The sequence below is a fragment of the Lethenteron reissneri genome, chromosome 68 (assembly GCF_015708825.2).
Source record: "Lethenteron reissneri isolate LAM-NWPU_2019-01 chromosome 68, ASM1570882v1, whole genome shotgun sequence".
Lineage (NCBI taxonomy): Eukaryota > Metazoa > Chordata > Hyperoartia > Petromyzontiformes > Petromyzontidae > Lethenteron > Lethenteron reissneri.
The window spans coordinates 7,516,491-7,542,195 of NC_083846.1; the positions used below are offsets into that span (position 1 = coordinate 7,516,491).

Below are 25,705 nucleotides of genomic sequence, written 5' to 3' on the forward strand. Positions count from 1 at the left end.
AAAAAACCCACATTTCCAGCTACAACGACTACCGGCCAGTAGCACTCACGCCAGTGGTGATGAAGTGCTTTGAAAAACTGGTCCGGAGTCACATCATAGGAAGCTTGCCCCGAAACCTTGACCCCCACCAGTTTGCCTACAGAGCGAACCGATCCACGGAGGACGCCGTGGCCACAGCACTACATGCTGCACTGTCACACCTGGAGCAGCAGGGGAGCTATGTGCGGATGCTCTTCGTGGATTACAGTTCTGCGTTCAACACCATCCTCCCACACAAACTGGTGGAAAAACTGGGCGACCTGGGGATTCCACATTCCACCTGCATGTGGATATATAGTTTCCTCTCGGGCCGCAGACAGAGGGTCAGAGTGGGCCGTCATACATCCACAGCCCTGAGCCTCAGTACCGGCTCCCCCCAGGGCTGTGTACTGAGCCCCCTGCTCTACTCCCTCTACACACATGACTGTGCCGCCGTCCACCATAGCAACACCATTGTGAAGTTTGCTGATGACACCACGGTGGTGGGGCTCATCTCTGGGGGGGATGAGTCTGCCTACAGGGACGAGGTGGAGCGGCTGACAGCATACTGCAGGGGCAACAACCTGCTCCTTAACACCGCAAAGACCAAGGAGCTCATAATAGACTACAGGAGAAAGAAAACGGACACTCCACCACTAATCATCAGCGGGGACTGTGTGGAGAGGGTGGCAGACTTCTGCTTCCTGGGAGTCCACATTGGCGAGGGCCTGACCTGGAGCGCCAACAGAACTGAGCTTCTGAAAAAGGCCCAGCAGAGACTTTACTTCCTGAGAATTCTCAGGAATAATAACATCACACAGAAACTGCTGGTGTCCTTCTACCGAGCCTCCATCGAGAGCATTCTTACATACTGCATCTGTGTATGGTACACCAGCTGTACAGTGGCTCAGAGGAAAGCGCTCCAGAGGGTCATCAACACAGCCCAAAAGATCGCCGGCTGCCATCTCCCCACACTGGAAGAACTACACAATTCACGTTGCATCAAAAAAGCACAGAACATTATAAAGGACTCTTCTCACCCTGGACACTCACTGTTTGAGCTGTTGCCATCGGGCAGACGATTCAGATCAGTCAAAACAAGGACAAACAGATTCAAACAGAGCTTTTATCCTACAGCGATCACCACACTCAATAATGCTAGTTAATTATTAAGTAATAGTGTTTACAATTGATTGTGAAATAGAGATGTGCAATGACAAAATGTAACCTTATGTGGGTATGTGGGTATACTTGGGCTGTTTTTATATATAGTATAAATTGATTATCTTTCATTTAATTTTATTTTTATTTTCTTGTTTTATTTAATTTAAATTTATGAATGATGCCCTGACTGGTGAGCATTTTAAATTTCGTTGTACTGGTGACAATGACAATAAACGATCTATCTATCTATATGGAAGAAACACAAAAGAACTATCAATCTCCCTCGGCCTGGGGCTCCATGCAAGATCTCACCTCGTGGAGTTGCAATGATCATGAGAACGGTGAGGAATCAGCCCAGAACTACACGGGAGGATCTTGTCAATGATCTGAAGGCAGCTGGGACCATAGTCACCAAGAAAACAGTTGGTAACACACTACGCAGTGATGGACTGAAATCCTGCAGCGCCCGCAAGGTCCCCCTGCTCAAGAAAGCACATATATGTAATGCGAGCATAAATGGGGTTGCTGCTGGGCTCTGGCCCAATCACACGGCCCGGGGTATTGGGGGCGGAGCCCAGTATGGGGGGCGTGTGGGAGGGGCCGCCGTTCACCTCGGCTCCAATGGGAAGCAAGGTGAATGGACGTGGAGCCAGCAGGGCAGTATGGGAAGGCCGGATCTGACGATCCGGAAGGGGAGGAGTCAGGGTCACGTAGGGAAAGAAGATATAGAGGGGAGCCCGGAAGAGATCGAGGTCAGTTGATGGAGTGAAGAAGCAGGACCACGTTGGGTGGCCGCCGCGCCGCGCCATCAGCCATGTGGTGAAAGGAGCGTGCGGTGCACGCGAGAGGAATGTGCGTGGCACGCGAGAGGAGACGCTGGTCTCTTGTCAGGACCAGCGGGGTGTGAGGACGACTGGAGGAGCTGAGGAGGAAGCGCGTGCGGGGGCACGCGAGAGACGACGCTGGTCCGCGAAGGAGACCAGCGGGGTGCGAAGAAAGAACTTGAATAAAATACCAACGGAGACCAGCAGTGCCTGACGGAGGCTTTTATTACATATACATGCCCGTCTGAAGTTTGCCAATGAACATCTGAATGATTCAGAGGACAACTGGGTGAAAGTGTTGTGGTCAGATGAGACCAAAATGGAGCTCTTTGGCATCAACTCAACTCGCCGTGTTTGGAGGAGGAGGAATGCTGCCTATGACCCCAAGAACACCATCCCCACCGTCAAACATGGAGGTGGAAACATTATGCTTAGGGGGTGTTTTTCTGCTAAAGGGACAGGACAACTTCACCGCATCAAAGGGACAATGTACGGGGCCATGTACCGTCAAATCTTGGGTAAAAACCTCCTTCCCTCAGCCAGGGTATTGAAAATGGGTCGTGGATGGGTATTCCAGCATGACAATGACCCAAAACACACGGCCAAGGCAACAAAGGAGTGGCTCAAGAATAAGCACATTAAGGTCCTGGAGTGGCCTAGCCAGTCTCCAGACCGTAATCCCATAGAAAATATTTTGAGGGAGCTGAAGGTTCGAGTTGCCAAACGTCAGCCTCGAAACTTTCATGAGTTGGAGAAGATCTGCAAAGAGGAGTGGGACAAAATCCGTCCTGAGATGTGTGCAAACCTGGTGGCCAACTATAAGAAAGGTCTGACCTCTGTGATTGCCAACAAGGGTTTTGCCACCAAGTACTAAGTCATGTTTTGCAGAGCGGCCAAATACTTAATTCCCTCATTTTTGAAATGCGTTTTTCTGGATTTTTGTTGTTGTTATTCTGTCTCTCACTGTTCAAATAAACCTACCATTAAAATTATAGACTGATAATTTCTTTGTCAGTGGGCAAACATACAAAATCAGCAGGGGATCAAATATTTTTTCCCTCACTGTACCTTGTCGGGTGCACGTGTTTTCTCAACCCTCGACTTGTTGTCAGGATTTTTGCAGCTGCCCATCAGTGTGCCGGAAAAGGTCCTGCCAAGGATTATTCAACATCGCCTTGCCAGGCACACTGAGGAGAGGCTTGCGGAGCACCAATGCGGTTTCAGGCAATGGCGATCCTGCATAGATGCCATATTTTCTGTTCGTCTGCTACAGCAGAGGTGTAGGGAATTCCAACATGACCTACATCTCTGCTTTATTGACCTGGTCAGTAGGCCTGGGCTCTGGGTTGTTCTTCGTGCTTTCGGAGTCCCTGACCCTCTGCTCACGATCATTAAGGACCTTCATGATGGTGAGTGGGCCCGGGTAAAACTACGTGGCTGGGAGTCAGAGTCTTTCCCTGTACACCTTGGGGTGCGACAGGGATGTCCTCTGGCTCCAACATTATTTAACATCTATTTTGACCACGTAGTTCGTGAAGCCTTCAATGGTTGTACCGGGGGAGTCTTCATTTGGTGCAAACGTGGTGGGAGGCTGATCGATGCCCGGGTGCGATCGGGGGATGGCTCCCTGTTAGTCGGCCACGTTGTGTGTGCCAATGATTTGGTGGTGGCTCACTCAGAAGAGGGGTTGGAGGTGCTGCTGCTGAGACTGGAGCGTGCCACTGAGGGGTGGGGCCTTACCATCAGCCCCACCAAGGCTAAGCACCTGCCTGGGTATTTTGTGCCATCGGACACTCCACCCCCACGGCTCCCAGTCGGTGATGGGGCAGTGGTGGAGAGAGTGGAGAGTTTCCCATACCTGGGCAGTGTACTTATGACCAGCTCCAGTTTAACAGCAGAGGTCTCACTCCGAATCAGTCGAGCGGCAATATCTTTTCATCGGTTGCGTAACGCTGTGTGGAAGCTACCTGGTCTGCGCTCCGCACGAAGCTTCAGGTCTTCTCGGCCAGTCATTCCCTCCCTTCTCTACGTTTGCAAAACGTGGACCCTCCTAATGGAGTATTTTCGCCGGTTGGAAACATTTAGGCTGGCCTGCCTACGATCCATCCTGGGTTTAACCAGGCTGGATTGTGTGAGGAGCTCACAAATCCTTGAAAGATCTGGGCAAAGTCCCATCGGTGAGCTCCTCCGGCAGGCAAGTCTGCATTGGCTGGGTCATGTAGCCCGCATGCACAGCCACCGCATGCCTAAACAACTTTTGTTCGGCCGGATCGAGGGGGCTAAACGGGTGCGGCACGGGCTAGAGAAGAGATGGAGTGATGTGGTACAGGAGGACGTGGAGCTGAGTGGACTTACCGATGACTGGTACCAGCAGTGTCAAGATCGGCCTCTGTGGAGGAGGCTCGTAAAGGACGCTACTGGGCAGTTGGAGGCAGTCGCCCTCCAACAACAACGGAGGGCGGAGGAACGATGCTCACAACAACAAGAAGAGCGCCGGGTGGCTAAAGCACAGCAAGTTGGCACAGTAGGGGGCACAGGTGGTGCATCAGCCAGTCATCTCGGTCATCTCAGTCAGTCGACCCGTGGCACCTGGGTCTGCCCCGTGACCTCCTGCCAGCGGGCGTTCGACACTTCACGTGGCCTCAAGGTGCACATGGCCTGGCACAAGCGTCGTGGTGACGTCACCGCCACTTAGTGGCGAATGGCGGTTGTTGTTGTTGTGTGGACCAAATGGAATGTCTTCGCCGGTTAGAAATATTAACGCTATTCTGACGATCCATTCTGTGTTTAACTAGGCTGGATTGTGAGCTCACAAATCCTCCGTCAGGCAAGGCTGCGTTGGCTGGATCATGTAGCCCGCATGCCCAGCCACCGCATGCATAAACAGCTCTTGTTCGGCTGGATATAGCGGATACATAGTCGCAGAATGGGCTAGAGAAGAGATGGAGTTATGTGGTACAACGAAACGTGGAGCTGAATGTACTTCCTGATGACTGATACCAGTGGTATCAAGATCAGACTCTGTGGAGGAGGCTCATGAAGGATGCTACTGGGCAGTTGGAGGCAGCAACAATGGAGGGCAGAGAAGCGATGCTCACAACAAAGAGCGGAGCGTCGGGCAGCTAAAACACAGCAAGTTGGCACTGTAAGAGGACACAGCTGGCGCATATGTGGCACATTAGGAATGGATCACTCTTTTAATTATATCCTTGTGCAGCAAGGGAGTAAAGTGTGGTTCTGTGAAAGTCCTGATGTGCTGTGCAGTGCATCAATGCATGTGTGGACAGCAGCATGTGATGACTGAGTTGGGCCTGTAGGTGGCTGGCAGGGTTAATGAATAACCGCACGTGTAAACCAGCCACATGGTTAATGGCGACTCGGAAGAATTGCTGTGTGACACATGCTGTTGCATTTTACAGGTAAAGGACCCAAAGGTTGTTTTTGATAGTTATATAAATGTTCTAGATTTGTTCTAGACTTTAAGCTTGGCTTTGAATTGTTCGTTTGTGAGATATGCAATTAGAGGCGTTTTAGCACTGTGCATTGTAAAGGGATGACGCACTGTAATTACCTACTGTCATTGTAATTCTCTAACTCTAGTACTGTTATTCTATAACCATGCCCATGTATCCAGAGTATGACTACTTGCAATGCTATTGAGAATAGAACACATGTAAAGTAGTAAGCTGTACAATGGTGATATACAGTACATATACTGTACACATACAGTACATATAATGGGTATAAGATACTGATATAAGTGGATGGTATAGATAGACATACAGCTTAGGATTAAAGGAATATTCGAATAGTGCTGTGCAAATGTGATTGTCAAAGACAAAGATGGTTTATCAGTAGTAGAATTGGGTTTAAGAGAAAACTGTTAATGAATAACCGCACGTGTAAACAGCCACATGGTTAATGGCGACTCGGAAGAAATGCTGTTGTAACACGTGCTGTTGCATTTTACAGAGTGACGGTGCTATTAACCACAATAAATGTGCTTGCCCTCGATTTGGAGCACTTGCCCACGTCCTTCATTTCGAGTGTGCAACACATAGGCCAGTTATCTCAGTCAGTCGACCCATGGGACCTGGATCTGTACCGTGACCTGCCAGTGGGCGTTCAACACTTCATGTGGCCTTATAGTGCACATTGCCTGGCACAAGCGCCGTGGTGACGTCACTGCCACTTAGTGGCGGGTGTTGTATGTAGGTGGTTGTGTATGTAGGTGGGTAGGTAGTTTGGTAGGTGGGTGGGTAGGTAGGTGAAGGCCGAGGTGACGAATGAGAAAGGATGGACGATGCAGTCAATGATGTGAGTGGGTGTGGGTTTAGGCGACGTTAGTCAGTCAAGTGACGACGGATTTACAAAACGTTAAAGGAGACGTAAATTGGAGTATTACTGTCTATAATAAACGTTTCGGGCAATGGCCTTTCATTGTGGCATAAATTATTGGAACGGTCTCACCTGAAGCTTGGAAGGCTGCAGTTTTCAACCAGCGGTGATCGCCAGCATCCCACTCTATCAGCTGGGCTCGTGTGTATGAGTCTGAATGAGTATGTAAGTCTGAGTGTGTGAGACTAAGAATGTATGTTTAAGTGAGTGTGTAAGTCTGAGTGAGTGCGTGTGACTATATTTTTGTGAGTGTGTTATGTGACCGTGCGTGAGTATGTGAGAGTGTGTGTGACTATGTTTACTTGTGTGAGCGAGTGTGTTTGTGTGTTTGAGTCTGAATGAGCGAGTCTACGTCAGTGTATGTTTACGTGAGTGTGAGTCTGAGTGTGTTTTAGTCTGTCTCGTTGTGTATATGTGTCAAATCTTAATATCTTCTTGTCTGCATCTCTCTTAATCTCCCTGTCTCCCCGTGTATGTCTCTCCCCGTGTCTCTGTGTTTAGCTGGAGTGTACATTCCCAGGCAGGGTTGGGCTGTATTCAGCACCTCATTACACAAACTAAATCTAGAAAAACCTGTTTTTGTTTTTGAATAAAACTCAACACAACACTCAAAACGAGGCACCCGGATAGCACGGAACTTGAAAGTTCTCCCGACAGAACTGTCTTTTTTTTAATCTCCCAAAGAACAAAAATGCTATTAACTTTTTTAAGGTATACATTTCCACATAAGCCACTTCGTTATCATTCGTGATCAGGTCGCTTCTGAAAAATAAGTTAAGATAGATCAGTGGGCTTTACCTAGTAAAAATCTTGTTATGTTTTTACCTTTCCTATACTTTGCACTCCTATCGTATTTTTGTATTGTTGTAACGTTATAAACCCGTGCCCCTACCGGACATCTGTGAAAAAGAGCTTCATTGCTCATCGGCTTCCTCCAGTATGAATACAGATTTTTATTATATGACTAACATAAGATTAAAACTAACATAACCATATTTAAGAATTACAGTTGAGACAAAAAGCATTATATAGTCATCGACTTATGAACACTTAGTTCCTGACACCCGTTTGTAAGTCGAACTGTTTGTAAGTTGAAACAAAACAATGTACTGTATTTAAATGCCAATACGGTGTTATGAAATGTGTTACGTTTCAAGAAAAATGGAAGCATCGTTTTAACTCACAAATAAGAAGAAATTGTACATTTGCATGTAACATTGGAAAACAATACTCTATTGCGAATAAAACGTTAAATAAAGTAGCATTAATAAATAATAATCTGTTTTACGTTCATTTACCTTGAGTCCTGATGCTGGCTTGCTTGTCGAAAAGGGCCCAAATGAGTAACAACAATTGCACACACACACAAAGACAGACACAATCATGGGGCACGCTTGTATGTGTCTGTCTTTGCGAAAAGTGTTGTTAGCGAGCAGCACCGATGAAGGCCGAAACGGCACATTAGGAGGTGAGTGGCTAGCACTACGCACTGCTGCCTTTGTCTCCCCAGTGGCGATGTTTACACACTGCATAAAGTAATAATTTGAAGCCAAGGCAACCTAGGGGAGGCCCAAGATGCATTCAGATATTTATCACTAAGTGGCGGTGACGTCACCACGACGCTTGTGCCAGGCTATGTGCACGTTGAGGCCACGTGAAGTGTCGAACGCCCGCTAGCAGGAGCCACGGGTCGACTGAGATGAATGGCCAATGCACCACCTGTGCCCCCTACTGTGCCAACTTGTCGTGCTTTTCCCACCCGGCGCTCCGCTCGTTGTTGCGAGCGTCGCTCCTCTGCCCTCCGTTGATGTTGGAGGGCGACTACCTCCAACTGTCCAATAGCGTCCTTCACGAGCCTTCTCCACAGAGGCCGATCTTGACACCGCTGGTACCAGTCATCAGCAAGTCCACTCAGTTCCACATCCTTCTGTACCACAACACTCCATCTCTTCTCTAGCCCGTGCCACGCCCGTTTAGCCCCTCTATCCTGCCGAACAAAAGCATACATTCTCACTTTTACACACCCAACAACGACAAAGATCCCGCATACAGCTTTAACAGACTAGGAGCAAGTGCTGTTAATGAGCACCTATGAAGGCCGACACGGCACACGGGGGGGGTCGGTGGCCAAGACCACGGCCAGCCGCCTTTGGCTCCCCAGTGCTGATGTTTACACACCACACCAGGTACTCATTTAAGGCTGAGTCTACCTAGAGGAGGCCCGGGACGGGTTCAGATAATCGTCACTGGTATTGGCTGAGCGGGAATCGAAGTCCTTGCAGAGGGCACAAACCGCGGACACTATCGCTCCCCACACACTCACTTTGTGGTGTGAACGAGACATTAGAGACAGTGCCTCCTGCAACTACTTCGTCTCCGAATGAGTGTGTGCGCCGTACACCACACGCACACACTCGCCGTGAAGGAGGACACTACACCTTTATAGGTCTCTGCGGTTCTAGATTTGAAGCTTTCGTGACTGCAATGATTCATATCCTTAGGTTTTTTCGGTAAAGTCACGTAGGTAAAAACATTAAAAAGTACGGTCAAGGGATAGCTCCCTATTGCTCAACCATGTTATATATGCCGATGATCTGGTAATTGCCGCTCACTCAGAAGAGGAGTTGGAGGTGCTGCTGCTGAACCTGGAGCGTGCCACTAAGAGGTGGGGCCTTACAATCAGCCCCACCAAAACTAAGCACCATCGGACACTCCACCCCCACAACTCCCAATTGGTGATGGGGTAGTTGTGGAGACAGTGGAGAGTTTCCCATACCTGGGCAGTGTGCTCATGACTGGCTCCGGATGGATGGGTGTCTATAATTGATCCATCAGATTCACCATGGAAGTGGAGAAAGACGGTAAACTACCATTCTTGGATATTCTGTTTGAGAGGAGGCCTGACGGATCCTTGGGACATTCTGTATACAGGAAAGCCACCCACACAGATTCCTACTTGAAACCGGATTCCCACCACCACCCTTCTCAAAATAATTATCTCATCAAAACGCTATACCACAGAGCCCATAGCATTTCTGACAAACACCACCTGACCGGTGAATTAAGACATGTACATCGGGCCCTCAGGATGAACGGATACTCTGACCGTACTATCCGCCAAGCTGTCTCTCCCACCACACAGAAACAGCCACATGAAACTCCGCCCAAAACCATCACGTTACCATACATAGCAGGCGTGACCAAAAAGATCTCCAAAATTCTAAACAAACATAAGATCCAAGTCCGATTCAGTACAGTGCATAAAATCCGTGATCTGATTCCATCTGTGAAGGATGTCGTTCCTGACTTACAGTATCCTGGAGTCTACAAATTGAGTTGCATTTGTGGTGATTGCTACATTGGAGAAACGAAACGTCATGTTTCTGATCGTGTCCGCGAGCACAAGTCAGATCTGAAACACGGCAGAACTGATTCTTCTGCCGTTGCCGATCATTGCTACAACTCTGTGGGCTCTCATGAAATTGTCTTTTCCGAGACCAAGGTTCTCTGCAAACCTCCCGGCTACCATCAAAGGTTTGTACACGAAGCCATACAAATATACAAACACAGACATAATTTCAACCGTGATGATGGGTACAAACTTAGTAATCATTGGAAAGATGTTATCAACCACGCAAAAAAGACTTAATTACACTTTTTTGGACCATCTTATCTGACAGGAGGCACTATTTTACTTTACTTTACCGAGTGTTAACATCCCCAGTTATTTTTTAACAGTACTCTCTTCATTGTTCAGCCAGCATTGGTATAAACAGGGGCATTTTCGTTCTTTTGTCTATCATGTGTATCAGGCCTCCCCTCCCCCTCTCTGCCCCATGTGTTGAGCACTCCGTGCTGTCTTTGAGCCCCGCCCCCCTCCCTCCCGATACGTTTCCATTCATTGGCTACCACATTCTGATGAGCTTCCCCCCCCTCTCCTCCCCCCCTTCAATCTTGCTTATAAGGGATTACATCTTGAATCATTGCCTCACTTGATACAGCTAATTCGGCTGTGACGGTCCCACCTGATGACGGAGACTTGTGTTGCCTCCGAAACGTCGTGATTTTTTGTTTTATATTATTTTATTTTCATGAATTTTGATGTTTTTACCTACGTGACTTTACCGAAAAAACCTAAGAATATGAATCCTTGCAGTCACGAAAGCTTCAAATCTAGGTACTGTAACAATTAGCGCGCTGCTCTACCAACCCAACCCGAGTTAGATTCCTGCTCACAACCAACAACAGTGACTATTATCTGAATTGTCCTGGGCCTCTATTAGGTCAAATCAGCCTCAAATGAGTACCTGGTGCTGTGTGTAAACATCCCGACTGGGAAGTCAAAGGCGTGGTTCTAGCCAGCCACCCACCCCCTCGTGTGCCGTGCCAGCGTTCATAGGCGCTGCTCACTAACTGTACTTGCCCCAACAGTCTGTCAAGGTTGTATGGGGATCGCTGTCGTTGGTGTGTGTCTTTGTGCGTGTGCGCACGTATCCCCGTGTGTGTGTGCAATTGTGGGGTCTCATTGCATCCCTTCCGACAAGCAATGTATTGGCTGTACACTGGTGCACGGTATAAAATAGCACATTTTTCACAATTATTTATTTTCCTGCGATTCGCAATCCCAGTCAATGTTGTGATATGCGTCAAAATCAGTTCTCATAATGTTGAAGCAATCATAAGATGAATGTTATTAGCAGCTGAACACGAAGCTTCAGTCTGTTGCCATATAGCGGCCAGCCTGATGACGATTGGCTCCGTGTTCCAAAGGCAGATTTGACTCATACCCTAGACTTGGTCGGATGGTTCCTCGATTCCACGGACAAAAATCAACGGTCAATATTGACCATTTTAGCAAGTCTTAGTAGCCTGAATAAACCTTTGAATTGCGTCAAACTTGATGACAGGGTCAATTAAAGACTGATAAACTAATTTGTGGATTCAATTTTAGATCTATGTTATGAGGACCGGTGCGTCATGCTGCACCAGTGTACCACGAATACGTCAATTTGTTACTTTATTTTAAGTTTGATTTACTATCAAATATGTATTCCATGCAATTGTACAATATCTCATTTATAAGTTTAACAATGCTTCCCTTTTTTGTTGAACCATAATATATATGCTTTCATTGTTTTGACTGACGAACTGTTCGACTTACGAATGGAGCCCAGGAACAGAACCCGTTCATAAGTTGAGGGCTTCCCGTAACTGAAACACATTTGTAAATAACACTGTGACCTTAAAAGGAGAATATACTGGTTGGTTGAAAAGTCAAGACACATAAGGTTATAATATTTATTTTTACAAATCATGTTCATAGGGTTATTTAATTTAGTTTAGCAAATGTTCAGACTGATTTCCATTAACATTCTATCTAGAAATAACTGCTCAACCAGACCTATTGATGCTTTAATATGTGCATTGTCCTTGTACTGTTCACCTTCTACAGTTAGTCTAACACTGATGAGACAATGTCATAAAAGAGTTTGTCTCTCTTGTGTAGGCCAATTAGTTTCAAGGACAATGCATACATTATTATCAAAGCATGCTTGTTTGCATGTTTTACCACAAGCATGAAGTGTGGTTATTGCAGTCTTGATGATGCCTCGCAATAATGGGGGGGTTTGGTGTTTGAACATCTTAAAACCCAGTGTTATTGCCAGAAAAGGTAAAGCATATTTTCTTTTTTAAATCCTTTATATTAAGTTTGCTTGCTTGCGCGCTTACGACCGTGCAAATCTTTCGGTCGTTTTTTAACCCACTTCCCGTGATCCAATCGAGCTGACATTTTCCACACAGACTCGTTGTGCGTGACAATTTATTTTCGTGAAAACATTTTTCCAAAATTTTACACTTTTTAGGAAAAAATAATGGTATGACTGTGTGTGTGGGGGGGGGGGGTCTGTTTGTATGTATGTGCGTGCAAGTCTTCATCCTGGTTCTGGTTGTATGTTCTTGCGTGTGTGAGTGCGTGAGATGAGGTGGCCGAGTGGTTAAGGCGATGAACTGCTAATCCATTGTGCTCTGCACGCGTGGGTTCGAATCCCACCTTCGTCGCGATTTTTTTTAAATCCTTTATATTAAGTTCACTTGCTTGCTTGCGCGCTTACGACCGTGCAAATCTTTTGGTCGTTTATTTACCCACTTCCCGTGATCCAATCGAGCTGACATTTTGCACACAGACTCGTTGTGCGTGACAATTAATTTTCGTGAAATTTTTTTTCCAAAATGTTACACTTTTTAGGAATTTTTTTTATATGTAATTACCAATTGCTTAATGGTGGCAGGCAATCATCTGACCCATAGGTGGCAGCCATCTCAAGCCAGAGGACGAGAGGACTCTAGCCGCCACGCATATAAAGGATTTATAGTGAAAAACTTTGTTTTTACGGGTTATTTTTTTTTTATCCTTTATATTAAGTTCGCTTGCTTGCTTGCGCGCTTACGACCGTGCAAATCTTTTGGTCGTTTATTTACCCACTTCCCGTGATCCAATCGAGCTGACATTTTGCACACAGACTCGTTGTGCGTGACAATTAATTTTCGTGAAATTTTTTTTCCAAAATGTTACACTTTTTAGGAATTTTTTTTATATGTAATTACCAATTGCTTAATGGTGGCAGGCAATCATCTGACCCATAGGTGGCAGCCATCTCAAGCCAGAGGACGAGAGGACTCTAGCCGCCACGCATATAAAGGATTTATAGTGAAAAACTTTGTTTTTACGGGTTATTTTTTTTTTATCCTTTATATTAAGTTCGCTTGCTTGCTTGCGCGCTTACGACCGTGCAAATCTTTCGGTCGTTTTTAACCCACTTCCCGTGATCCAATCGAGCTGACATTTTGCACACATACTCGTTGTGCGTAACAATTTATTTTCGTGAAAATTTTTTTCAAAAAATTTCCACTTTTTAGGAAAAACAAATTTCATATTTAATTTAAAATACCAATGTGATAAAAATGAAACTCTTACTCAAGAAAAACAGAAATGAATAATAAAATAAAACCGATGCCACGCATATAAAGGATTTATAGTGAAAAACTTTGTTTTTACGGGTTAATTTTTTCATCATCGTGATGCCAGCAACAAAGCAACCCAGATATATAACTGCTCGACCCGGGCTATTAATGCTTTGATATTTGCATTTTCCTTGTACTGGTCGCCTCTTGTCATTGTTCTCTGGTCAAACACAAAGGGCCATCCCATAGAAATCATAGACAGAGCTAAATAGAGAGCCATGAACTCCGACATCTTTGAGATTGGGTACAGCTCACATAGAGAGTTACAGACCTTCCCCGACCCGCTCTCCCACAGACTCTGAATTTTCCTCCTGCTTCACGCTGCCTCCATCCACCTGGAGGTCGTGTCCTGCATTCGAATCTTCATCTTCAAATTTCACCTTCACTTCTTCACATTCCACCTTCACTCCTGGCCACGTTTCAAAGCTGGGGTTGTCTTCTGGCTCTTGTTTTATAAGAGAAGGGCTCAGTGCAGCATTTGGACATTCAGAAGTCGATTTCACCTTCTTCTCTTTGTGGATCTTCTCATGCTTCTTTCGGTTTCCTGACACTGTAAACCCCTTCCCACACACAGTGCACTTGAATGGCTTTTCACCAGTGTGTGTTCTTTGATGAACGTGAAGAGTTGCTGATTGTGTAAATGCCTCCCCACACACAGTGCACTTGAAGGGCTTTTCACCTGTGTGTGTTTTCCGGTGTCTGTGAAGGGATTCTGATTGTGTAAACCCCTTTCCACACACAGTGCACTTGAAGGGCTTCTCACCTGTGTGTGTTCTCTGATGAATCTGAAGAGTTCCTGACTGAGTAAACGCCTTCCCACACACAAAGCACTTGAAGGGCTTCTCACCCGTGTGTGTTCTCTGGTGCTTCTTCAAGTGTCCAGTGCGATCCGTACGGTACGAACACTGGTCGCATTGGTGTCTTTTAGCACCAGGCTGTGTCGAGGGTTTCTTCTCCATGTGAATGATTCTGCAGATAAACGTACAAAAACACCTATGAAGGCTGGCATGGCTCATGAGAAGATGGGTGGCCAGCGCCATGCCAGGCCGCCTTGGTTTCTACAGGTACTCATTTGAGGCTGAGTCGACCTAGGGTAGGCCCATGACTGGTTCAGATAATCGTCACTTGTGTTGGCCATGAGCGGGAATCGAACTCTGGTCGCCCGGGTTCATAGCACACTACCACTCCCATTTACACACAATCCTCACACACAGACAATACTCACAAAATACAGTCAATGAGTTAATGTAGCCTAATTAACTAGATACTACACACATACAACGCTACTCACACACACTACTGACACACACACACACAATACCCACAAACACACAGTACTCTCACACAATATTCACTCACACAATACACAGACAATACTCACACACACAATACTTACACACACTACTCACAGACACTAACAACAACCGTCATATGACACTAAGTGGCAATAAATGTCACCACGGTAACTGTTCCAGGCCAGGTGCACTTTGAGGCCACGAGAAGTGTCGAAGGGTTGCTGACAGGAAGTCATGGGCCAGACCCAGGTGCTATGGGTTGACTGGCCGATGCACCATCTGTGTGCCCTTACTGTGCCAACTTGCTATGATTTAGCCACCCGGCGCTCCGCTCATTGTGGTGAGCGTCGCTCCTCCGCCCTTCGTTGTTGGAGGGCAACTGCCTCCAACTGCCCAGTAGCATCCTTCATGAGCCTCCTCCACAGAGGCTGATCTTGATACCACTGGTACCAGTCATCGGCAAGTCCACTCAGCTCCACGTCCCGATGTACCGTGCCATGCCTGTTTAGCCCCCTTTGTGCGGCTAAACAGAAGCTACTTGGGCATGCAGTGAATGGGCATGCGGGCTACGTGACTGTGCCAACGTAGCCTTGGCTGCCAGAGGAGTTCACTGATGGGAATGTGTCCAGATCTTTCAAAGATTTGCAAGCTCCTCACACAATCCAACCTGGTCAAACCTAGGATGGATCATAGGCAGGCTCGCCTGAATGTTTCAAAGCAGTGCAGATGTCCCATTAGAAGGGTCCACGTTTCACAGCGGCAGACCAGGTAACTTGCACACAGCATTATGCAGCCGATTAAAAGATATGCTGCTCGGCTGATTTGGAGTGAGACCTCTGCTGTCAAACCGGAGCTGGTCATAAGCACACTGCCCAGGAGTAGAAAAATCTCCACTCTCTCCACAACTGCTCTATCACCAATGGGGAGTTGAGGGGGTGGAGCGTTTGATGGCGCTGATCCCACCTCTTTGTGGCATACTTCAGGTTCAGCAGCAGTGTCTCCAACGCTTCTTCTGAGGGAACAGCCATCATCAGATCTTCAGCATACGTAACATTGTTGACCAATCGAGAGCCATCCCTTGACTGCATCTGGGCATCAAGAAGCCACCCATTGTATCTGTACCAGATGGAGATGCCTCTGGTACAGCCATGGAAGTCATCTAGAACTACGTGGTCAAAGATGATGTTAAATAATGTGGGAGCCAGAAAACTTCCCTGTCGCACCCCCAGGTGGACAGGGAATGGCTGTGACTCCTGATAAAGTAGCTTTACCCGGGCCTGCCCACCATCAGGAAGGCCCTTAATTATTGTGTGCAGAGAGTAAGGGACTCGGGAAGCACAAACAGCCCAGAGCCCTGTCATGTTGATGGTATCATAGAACTTGACCAGGTCAATAAAGCAGAAATGTAGGTGTTGTTAGAATTCCCTACACCTCTACTGTAACAGACAGAGAATGGCATCCGTGAACGACTGCCCTGGTCTAAATATACACAGGGGCTTCGCAAGCCTCTCCTCAGGTTGCCTGGAAAGGCAATGTTCAGGCGAGAGATGCCCCCACAATTGTTCAATCTGTGCAGTCCCTCTTAAAGAATGGAGACCACCAGGGCATTCTTCGAATCCTGCAGAACCCGTCCTGTGGTCCAGCTATTTGTGATATCACGTAGGGAAATCTACACAGAATCCACCCTCCCTTAGCATTTTGCTTTTAAAATTATCTCTGCCTGGCGCTTTTTCTGGTCTCAGACCCTGGATTGCCCCTTGTACTTCATCTACAGATGGCACCTCAGTCAACCGCTCAGAAGGGGGTAGCACCTTCTGGCAATATTTGAGGCACAGCAGCCCCAGCAAGTTCATCCACACCTTGCTCCATGATGTTGTCTGGGCTGAGGTAATTCCCCTCCCCCAAGACCTCATAGAAATTCTCTGTAAACCTACAGACCAGTAGTTCCTGTGGGCTGGAGATCGGATAACGATTCTTTCCCTTAAGGATGGTGGTAGGTGGAGGCACTGCAAGTAACTTTTTTGATGGAATTAAAGAGTGATTTGTGCGGGCAACTAAGGCAGATTCTACCTCCTCAGCAACTCACACCCACCACTCATCGTTGCAACACCGTACAGCTCTTCGAACCTCTGAGCGAAGGCTGCAGTAAGCCTCATCTTTCTCCGATGATAGTTGTTGTAGATGACAGTAGGCCCGTCATTTTCTCTCAACCAGCCAGTACACCTCCTCCTTCAGCCAGGGTCTCTGCATACCAAATGCAGCCATTGTAGCTGCTTGAGCCACATTCCTGAACCTCACCATCAGGCGGAGGGGATACGATGCCAACCCTAGTTGAAATACCTGCTTGTAACTATTCTCAGTTAGCTGAGACAAGGCTACTGTGGGTTTGAATAGGGTCCGAGATGGCCGTCCACCACTGGAGTGGAAAAATGACAGGTGCGGCTTACAGATGACAAGCCGATGGTCAGATTAGCTCCACGGTACGTCCTGGTGTCAATGACATGGGCCTGCATCTGCTCATCTGTCACAATATATATTCCAGCAGATGTTCTTGCTTGATGTCCTGTTGATGCACCGCTGCCGGAACAGCGTGTTGGCAATTACAAACTGCACAGATTATTATTGAGTTAATCTGGCCCATGACCAACCAAGGTGTCTGCGTCATGACCCACTCGGGAATTAAAGTCACCAAACAGGATGACTCTATCCCGAGGGGCCACTTTAGCTTGCAGCTGGAAAAAGAGGTTATAGAAGGCGCCTGACACATCAGCCTTTTCTGCATCCCTCCAATTATGTTCATCTTCAGTGATGCTGTAAGCAACCACCACCATTCCTCGCCTCTTGTTGATGGGGAGGCGAGCCCACAGCAGCCTGGGACTTACAGCTACCCAAACCTCACCACCACGCTCTCACACCCCCTTAATTCGTGTTGTTTGGCAGTTTTCTGCCCCGAGTAGAGAACTGTCCACCCCTCATTATGACTGGAACCAGAACCGCTCCACCAAACCTTCTGTATTCCACAGAGGTCCAAGCGGTACTGGTTCGTCTCCTAACAGAGTGGCATCCGCACTCGGTACTTATTTGAGGCCGAGTCGACCTAGGGTAGGACCCACGACCAGTTCAGATAATTGTCGCTGATGTTGGCCGTGAGCAGGAATCGAACTGGGGTCGCCGGGTTCCTGACGCAGCACGCTCACCACTTCACTACTGCTCTCCACACTCACATCACCACGGTCCACACACACACAGCCTGCACCATTTACACACACAGTCTGTACCGCCAAGTATCAAAGCCTACACACACACACACAACCCGTACCATACACACACTGCCTGGACCATACTGTACACACTGTAGTGCTCCACGTTACTAAACACTATACAGTAAGCCACACTATGCTGAACTGCACACTACTGTATAATTACAATACATTAAAACATAACAATGCACACAAACATACACAGACACGAACACACGCACCTAGATACACAATCACACAGACAGAAATAACACAGACACAATACAAATACTGTACTGACGAACGTGTCGGTTCACACGCACGCGGATAGAAAAAAAACAAGCACCAAACCGCCGAAAAATACGTCAATCATTAACGCACACTAGTAAAACAACTAAATAGATACAGTACATAACACTCACACACAATACTTACATTACTCGCACACAGCATGCACACAATACAAACGCACAATATACACAACCACAATGTTAACACATAATACAGGACACAAAAAACAGTGCTCATACAATACCTCCACAGTACACACACACAATACTCACACAGTAAATACACAATACACCCACACAGTACTCACACAACACCCACACACAATATACCCAAACAATACACACACAATACTCACACAGTACATACATAATACACACACAATACTCGCACAGTACACACACAATACTCACAGTACACACAATATACACGATACTCACACAGTACACACGCACAATACACACGCACAATACACACACACAATACTCACACAGTACATACACAATATACACACAACAGTACTCACACAGTACACACACAATACTCACAGTACACACAATATACACAATACCTCCACAGTACACACACACAATACTCACACAGTACAGTACACACACAGTACTCATACACAGTACTCACACACAATACTCACACAGTACTCACACAATACACACACACAATATACCCACACAGTACACACACTGTAAACACAATATGCACACAGTACATACACAATATACACAAAGAATCACACAGTAAACACACGGAATACTCACACAGCGCACACACACAGTAAACACAATACGCACACAGTACACACACACAATATACCCACACAGTACACACACAGTACTCACACACAATACTCACACAGTACTCACACACAATACTCACACAGTACACACACAATACACACAAACACAATACTCACGCAGTACACACACAATATACACAAACACAATACTCACACACAGTATACACAGACAACACACAATACTCACACAACACCCACACACAATACCCACATAGTACAGTACACACACAATACACACAAACACAATGCTCACACAGTACACACACAACACACACACAACACTCACACACAGTACTCACACACAATACTCACACAGTACACACAAACACAATACTCACACACAGTACACACACACAACACACAGTACACACACACAACACTCACACACAATACTCACACAATACACAATACTCACACAGTACACACACACACAATACTCACACAATACTCACACAGTACACACACACAACACCCACACACAATACTCACACAGTACACACACACAACACCCACACACAGTACTCGCACAGTACACACAATACTCACACAGTACACACAACACCCACACACAGTACTCACACAGCACAGTACACACAATACTCACACAGTACACACAACACCCACACACAGTACTCACACAGCACAGTACACACAATACTCACACAGCACAGTACACACAATACTCACACAGCACAGTACACACAGTACTCACACAGTACAGTACACACAGTACTCACACAGTACAGTACACACAGTACTCACACAGTACAGTACACACAGTACTCACACAGTACAGTACACACAGTACTCACACAGTGCACACAATACTCACACAGTACACACAACACCCACACACAGTACTCACACAGCACAGTACACACAATACTCACACAGTACACACAGCACAGTACACACAGTACTCACACAGTACACACAGTACAGTACACACAGCACAGTACACACAGTACAGTACACACAGTACTCACACAGTACACACAGTACTCACACAGTACACACAGTACAGTACACACAGCACAGTACACACAGTACAGTACACACAGTACTCACACAGTACACACAGTACTCACACAGTACACACAGTACTCACACAGTACACACAGTACAGTACACACAGCACAGTACACACAGTACTCACACAGTACACACAGTACAGTACACACAGCACAGTACACACAGTACAGTACACACAATACTCACACAGTACACACAGTACTCACACAGCACAGTACACACAGTACTCACACAGTACACACAGTACAGTACTCACACAGTACAGTACACACAGCAACTGGACTGTACTCACCCCGCTCGCGGTTTCTGCGCTCGCGACTTCGCGTGACGTCATCAGCGCGAGACGCGCTCGGAGTCGGGTCAAAGGAGTTCCCCCCACGGTGACGTCACCAGGGAACTCCACCCACTCAATCGTTTCGAATCACCACGCGTGATCAGTATTTAGATTATATTCTTGGTTTTTTGGGTAAAGTCACGTAGATAGAAAACTAAAATATAAATAATGAAATGAAATTAATAAAAGCAAAAAACCCACAATAAAAAGTGAAAATAATAATAATAAACTTTATTTATTTATTTTAGTAAAAATAATACATTGAAAATACTGTAATAATAGCAAAAAAACCCACAATAAAAATAGTTAAATAAAATGAAATGATAAATAAATTGAATTTATTTTAAAATTTATTTAACTATTCTTGTGGGTTTTTTGCTTTTATTATTTTCAATTTATTATGTTTATTCTTAATTTAATTATTTTTATTTGTTTTCTATCTGACTACCGAAAGAACCAAGAATATGAATTCCTGCAGTGACGAAAGTTTTAAGTTCAAAGTATTTAGATTACTGTGTTTGGTTACGATACATTTACACACGATAAGCCACTTCGTTGAGCTATAATTTGTGGCCAGGTCGTTTCTGAAAAATAAACTAATACCTCAGTGGGTTTTACCTAGTAAGATAAAATAAATAGTTTAGTTTCATTTGTATTTTTTTAAGTTATGTGTTTACCTTTCCTATACTTTGCATTCCGATCATATCCTTGTATTGCTTGTTGTTCTAATGTCCTGATTGTGTGCCTCCTACTGGACATCTGTGAAAAAGAGCTTCAAATTTTTTCGGATTCTTACAGTATATCAAAAAATATTCTGATTCTGTGGGCGCCGTTCCCCAGCAGTTTGGGCGCCGAGAGCTGAGCTCTGCCTGGCTCTGCGCCCTCCCCCGTACCGCAGGTATCCCAGGGAGGAGAGGGAGCAGGTAGATTGGGGTGACGAGTCTCTCTTTTCACATTGAACTAAAACAAACATCGTGAGTCTTGGCGCTTTGCCTTATTCATTAAGTATATCCTGTTCATCGATAGTTCAATGTTAATGTGCCATTTTATTGAGGGCCTACTACTGCTGTGTGTTATCTTTGTGTGCTCTGTGACTGCTTTGTTGTTTTTGCTGTCTTGTCCAATCTGTATAAGTCAGACTTAAATAATTACGTATTCATATGTCGTGTGCTAAATGACGACGCTGAGGCAGGTCTTCATGTAAGGGCTTGCGCCGGTTTATTAACAAGGGTTGGTGACATCTATCACCAGAGGTAGGTGCCCTACACTTGGTCCTCCACGTGGACCCTCGGCCCTGTCTGTCCCTAGCTCGGCTATCTCTTGGGCTCTCTCTCTCGAGTCGGATCGGGGGTTCAGCCAACACCGACCGACCGAGGAGAGCAGCACCTTCCACAACTACCGCCGGCTTTTCTCCAGACTTCCTCAGCTCTACCCCTGACTGTCTCTTCAACCGCTCTCCATCCCAGGCTCCCACAACAACCCCGCTTTCGTCACGGGGCCCCCCTTAAGTACCCCGAGGTGACATGAGGTCATCGTACCGCATCGTACCGCACAGCGCGTATGACGTCACGTCTCCAAATTACTCCTCTACACATATTTAGCGACTTGCTTTCCATTTTCTCTTTTTGCACTCCTGTCGTGTTTGTATTGTTTGCTGTTGTAACTTGCTGACTCGCCCATAGTGGGCATTTGTGTAAAAAAAATACCTTCATGGCTCATTGGATTCTTCTTGTCTAAATCAAGGTTTTAATTTTGAAGCATTCCATGTTCTACTGTTTTAATTCGATGTATTACTAAATTTATTAATGACCCACTTTGCTCCCTGGTATTTCAATATGCACTTGAAGTAGCTGCTGTCACCCCAGTTCTCAAAAATCTGTTGCTTAATTCTGAAACACCTGCAAACTACCACCCTATTTTAAATCTCCCATTCTTATCGAAGATCAGGGAATGTCATATACAATCTAATTAATAATTATTCAACATGACCTCTGATCAGATGCAATTCGGTTTTTGGAAGAAAAAAAACTCAACTTAAACCGCCTTACTTCTTGTATCATATAATCTATTATCTACTGATTGGATATCTTTCTTATTTGGTTATCCTGGATTTATCCCCAGCATCATTCTATTCTCATCGAGGGTCTTCATAGCCATGTCGGCTGCTATTATGCCTTTCTAACTTGGTTCTCTTCTTATCTCTCTGATGGGGTGTGTTACGTTTCTACAAGTGATGGCACATCCTCGTGTAATGGGTTCAATTTAGGCGCACACACTTCTTGGGAGGCAACACTCATTTATTGATGAACACAACAGTTACTCAACAGTTGTTCTTACTCTACACATAGGGTGGTGACCACCGACCTACCCTAGCTAACACACACTTGTCTCTTAGCTACTCCCGCGTGACCCTGCCAGGTGGCTGCTGGCAGTCCGCTCACTGTAGGCCTTCTCTTCTTGCCATCTTCACGAGGCGTCTTCATTCTTCGCAGGAACAGCCCCGAACCTCCTGAGGAGGCCGCTTATATGGGCCCCACCCCGGCCACGCCTCCCGAGTCCAGAACCGGCCCTGACGTCATTCTGACCTCCAGCCGGGATGACGTCATGTGTGTGTAGGCCCACGTGGTAGTAACGCTCACCCACATGGTGACGTCACCCGTGTGCACACAGTAGTGATGCTACAATCACTACATCACCCTCCCCCACGTAAAAAAACAGCCGTCCTGGCTTTGACAATACAGAAAAAGTGTGCCTCCAACAACAACATCAATAAATAACTGGCGACGATAATAATTACCGCGAGAACATATGTACACACACCGAAAGGGGGGGGGAGGGAAGAACGTATGGGACGAGGGGAACCAACAACAACACATGTACACCGAGTAGGCAAACAACAAGGTGTGAGAGTTATGCACAGCGGCCAATCTTCGAACAAGTTCACGTGGCCGAGCCCCCAGGGGAGGCAAGCACGCTCTTCCTGGAGGTCCTGGGGGAACTTTGAAAAAGGCCCCAAAAAGGGCAGGGCCCCTCCCCAGGAGTTGGGCAACAGGATGAGCAAGAGTGATGTATGGGCACTCCACTCCCCCCTTCAAGTCCACATCCGGTCAGCACAACCGGCGACTCCAAGGCGGCAGGTGCAGGAATCCTGTGACGAGAAGAAACCACCTCCTGAGGCACAGCATCACGAGCCCCCGCCTCAGCTTGTCGGACACAACAGCCACCCGGCTCAGGGAAGTGGAGATGATCGTATTCCCCCCCGGCGGAAGAAAGAAAAACGAAAATATATAGATTCCGACGCGTTGGATGCACAACCAACACCGGTAATCAAACCAAAATCACCCAACCACCCCATAGATGGCAGGGTCTCACAGCACTTAACATTCCGGACGTCTCCCTACGTCCCAGGTTGAGAAGTCGCACTTCAGGGTCGACCCATGTACTGGCTCAAGGAAGCCACGCTTCAGGGTTGATCCAGTATGCTGCACCCAAGGTACAACGTTGGATGTTGTACAACATCCCGGGTCAAAGAAGTCATGCTTCCAGGTTGACCCATGTACTGAGCAAAGAAGTCTCACCTTCAGGGTTGCCCCAGTATCTACATTTTTTTTAATGAAAATATGTTAATCAACGTGGCACTGACAAAAAAAATGCCTGCTCATGCCCAGAAATAGTTCACACGTGCAACCCCCACATCTCCGAGGCCACCCGTGTACGTAAAAAAATAGCGGCCGCATGCGCGACCCGTGTCTGCACGGCTTCCCGCGCGCGCCCAAAATGGCGGGCCAACGCGCGAACATCGCCGCGGTTTCCCACAAGCGTACAAAATGGTGGCCCAGCAGCCTTCACTGAGGAGCACCACAGACATTACATGTCACCTGTTAGCACCCCCCCCCCCCCGCCTTTCCGACGTGGCGTCTCCATCCTTAAAACCGTGCACATCGCCATATCGGGGGGGAACTCTATGTAACCACCCCACCGCCTTTCCGACGCGCGTCACAACCAGTAGCACGCGTCAGCCGTATCGGGGGAATTTTAACCCAGTCTCTCTCCAAGATTCCCATCGCAAGAATATAGCTGTACCGACCGAGCTGAGACCCAGTGTCTCTCCAAGACTCGCATCGCAGCATATAGCTGTACCGACCGAGCTAAGATGACCCAGTGTCTCTCCAAGACTCGCATCGTAGCATATAGCTGTACCGACCAAGCTGAGACGACCCAGTGTCTCTCCAAGACTCGCATCGCAGCATATAGCTGTACCGACCGAGCTGAGACGACCCATCGTTCACTCACTGCACAACATGCACCCTAACAACTGAGGGATACAGTCCCAACGTAACGGGACAACTCCACCTGAACACTACGAATCTCCAGCCCACTTTTTCAACGCGCCTCGGAGTGTCTCATTCTCCTGGCCGTCAGGTCAAGCCATCAGACACAGCATGATGGGACCACACTCTCTGAGCCATGTGAGCGCACAGCCCACTAGGCTAGACAAGCCACGGAGTGTCTCGATCTCCGGGCTGTCAGGTCAAGCTGTCAGACACAGCATGACGGGACCACACTCTCCGAGCCATGTGAGCGCACAGCCCACTAGGCTAGACATGCCACGGAGTGTTTCAATCTCCGGGCTGTCAGGTCAAACCGTCAGCCATAGCATGACGGGACCACAATGTTCGTGTTAGACACGCAACACTCACTGGGCCATCCTGGTCAGGATCTGCGCCCCAAGATAGGTGACAGCCAGCACCACAATTCCAAATCCCTGGCAGCATGTCACCATCGCAATTTAACACCATCACAACACATACAATTTGAATTATGATCCCCCACAAAACTGATCCAATGCCGAACAGGCACGCACAATTTGTGACGATCCCGAATATTCAATGGTCACAACAATACACCTCACATCCCGTATCCGTACACATCATCTCCGAGACTCGCATTGCAGCATGCAGCTGTACCGACCGAGTGGAGAGAGCAACCCAATTTGACGGCAATTAACGGAAACGCACCCCCGATCCATGTAGAACACAAGGGGCATTCCCGCACAAAAGACATCATCTGTGCAACAACGGACAGGAACCAACCAGTGAGTTTGAAACAAACCGAACCTGTCATTTCAAAATCCCCTTCAACATTAACCATGGGACTCAGGGCATTCGAATTTTAAGAGCAAAAAAACTAGACACAAACCCCAAGAATCACCGAATTGATTAATACAGTATATGCAGTATACGAAGTTCGTACAGTCAATCATTTGGCGCAATGCT

At 46.8% G+C, this 25,705-nt stretch overlaps 1 protein-coding gene across 6 annotated transcripts in view; it reads right to left on the minus strand.

The window, feature by feature from the left end:
• Positions 1 to 20,461, minus strand: part of LOC133360269 (MARVEL domain-containing protein 3-like) — a 69,492-nt gene extending 49,031 nt beyond the window's left edge. The window contains exons 1-2 of one of the 6 annotated variants that reach the window (XM_061578895.1): positions 20,388 to 20,461; positions 14,191 to 14,396 (exon numbers count right to left, since the gene is read on the minus strand). The gene's annotated coding sequence lies outside the window, so the exon portion shown is untranslated. Of the gene's footprint in view, positions 1 to 6,476; positions 7,029 to 14,190; positions 14,397 to 20,387 lie in introns of those variants that run through there. The other 5 variants (XM_061578899.1, XM_061578896.1, XM_061578894.1 and 2 more) reach the window with 5 other exon arrangements.
• Positions 20,462 to 25,705: the final 5,244 nt, after the last annotated feature.